This window comes from Rutidosis leptorrhynchoides, chromosome 4, assembly GCF_046630445.1.
Source record: "Rutidosis leptorrhynchoides isolate AG116_Rl617_1_P2 chromosome 4, CSIRO_AGI_Rlap_v1, whole genome shotgun sequence".
Taxonomy (NCBI): Eukaryota; Viridiplantae; Streptophyta; class Magnoliopsida; order Asterales; family Asteraceae; genus Rutidosis; species Rutidosis leptorrhynchoides.
The window spans coordinates 210,756,173-210,758,610 of record NC_092336.1 but is presented as its reverse complement, the minus strand read 5'-3'; the positions used below and the strand labels follow the sequence as shown (position 1 = coordinate 210,758,610).

The following is a 2,438-nucleotide window of genomic DNA, read 5'->3' as shown; positions in this document are numbered from 1 at the left end:
TTGTGGTCTATTAAAATGATGGAAATGAATGTTTATGATAAACTAATGAACTCACCAACCTTTTGGTTGACACTTTAAAGCATGTTTATTCTCAGGTATTAAAGAAATCTTCCGCTGTGCATTTTCTCATTTTAGGGATATTACTTGGAGTCATTTATGACATATTTCAAAAGACGTTGCATTCGAGTCGTTGAGTTCATCAAGATTATTATTAAGTCAATTATAGTTGGATATATCATGAAATGGTATGCATGCCGTCAACTTTCGATGTAATGAAAGGTTGTCTTTTAAAAACGAATGCAATGTTTGTAAAATGTATCATATAGAGGTTAAGTACCTCGCGATGTAACCAAATGTAATGTATTCGTCCAGATGGATTAGAACGGGTCCTTTCACTTGTAAGCTTTAAATTCTACAACTTGCTGTCTCTAATCGATTATGCTAACGCCCGGGACCTTTGCGATGCTTTGTGACTTCATTTTAAGCCTCACATCATCAACAATATCCCATTTGTTAAAACCAGCATAAACATTCGATAACTGCACGTACGCACCATCATTCTTGGCTTCTAGTTCAACCAATTTTCTTGATGCAAGTTCAGCCAATTCCATATTGTTATGAATTTTGCTAGCGTTAAGCAAAGCACCCCAAGCTCTCGCATGGGGTGCAATTGGCATGCTATAGATAAACTTTAAGGCTTCGTCTAAACGTCCAGATAAACCGTATAAATCAACCATACATCCATAATGCTCAAGTTGTGGCTCGATCCCATACTCTTTTATCATTGATTGAAAATGCTTACAACCTAATTCAACTAAGCCTAATATAGCACAACCCTTTAAGACCGATGTAAATGTAACACCGTTTGGTTGAATGTTTTCTTGTAGCATAAGTCTATAAAGCTCGAGACACTTTTCACCATAACCGTTCATTGCTAGTCCTCCAATGGCACCACTCCATGTATACACATTCTTTTCTTTCATTCCCCAAAACACTTCCATAGCCGTGTCAATATCCCCACACTTTGCATACATATGCACAAGTGCACTACCGAGTGTCAAGTCGATTTTTAGCCTATTAGAGTTTATATATCTATCTGCCCATTGTCCTGTTCTCAAATCACTTAAATGTGTGCAAGCAGACAACACTGAAACCATAGAAGCCTCATTAACCTTCAAACCCTTCCTCTCCATCTCAAAAAACAACTTTAATGCGTTCAATGGCTCCCCGAACTGAACATACCCAGACATCATGGCATTCCAGGCAACGACATCCCTCTCAGGCATTTTATCAAACAGGTGGCGTGCAAAACCAACATCTCCCAATCTTGCACAGGCAGCCACCATTGTTGTTTGTGTTACCAAATCAGGCTTATTTACATCCAAGAACAGATCTTTTATCACACCAAGAAACCCCATTTCAGCATACATGTAGATTAATCCGCTTTGAAGATGTGGGTCATGATCCAACCCGTATTTTAACACAGCTCCATGTACACCCAATCCCAAAGCCTTATCAACCATTAGACTAACACAAGATTTAATTAAGAATGTAAAGGTGTAATTATCAGGTTTCTTATTTAAATTAAGAATTCTATTATAAAAATGAAAACTTTTTTCAGGAGTTGAGGTTTTGGAGTAAACCCTAATTAAAGAATTTAAAACAAAGATAGTAGGGTTATCACATTGGTTCAAGAGTTGAACGGAATAGTGAATATTGTGTGGGTGTTTTATAGTGCAATTGATGCAGCAAATTTTGACACAAGTTCTGGTTCATTGATGAAACCATTGACTAGTAATTGAGAATGAATTTGGTTGATTTCCGTTAGGCTTTTGCATGTTTCTACAATTGAAATGGTTGGGTTTCTCAAGAAATTTCTCAAAGCTTGCATGTTTTAGGGTTTGGATTTGTGATAATTGATGCCATTATAGTGATTTGTGCCTCAGGTTTATAAATAATGTTAATCTTATATGGTATTTGGTTTATTTCACTGAAACATACACATGCATTTTTAATATATATACATTAAAAATGAATTCTTGAAATCTTTAATCTTGCTGTGTTCATTTAAAAAGATACCATGTTTGGTGGTAAAGGTTTGATCTTGAGGTTAGGCTAGTCTCGTTTCTAGATATCATTTTGTTAGGTCAGTTTTGTTTGTGGGTCTTTTGATCTTTCTCTACTTTTGAGGGTCGCTAGCATCTCTTTGTAATTGTCTTGATAGGTTTCTTTCATCTTTTGATGAAAGTTCCTTTGGTAATAATATCATTATGGATGTGGATGTAGATATGGATACGGATGCCTTATTTGATTCAGGTCGTGTTGATCTTAGTTTCTATATCGGTTCTGATGACTCGTTTATGAGGCGATTATGGTGAAGATGGATGCTACAATGGTGATTTTCACATTATAAATAACAATTGTATACTAAACCAAGA

General features: G+C 35.9%; 1 pseudogene; it reads right to left on the bottom strand.

Annotated features, from left to right (window-relative positions):
- Positions 1-428: 428 nt before the first annotated feature.
- Positions 429-1,891, bottom strand: LOC139903921 (putative pentatricopeptide repeat-containing protein At5g40405; annotated as a pseudogene).
- Positions 1,892-2,438: the final 547 nt, after the last annotated feature.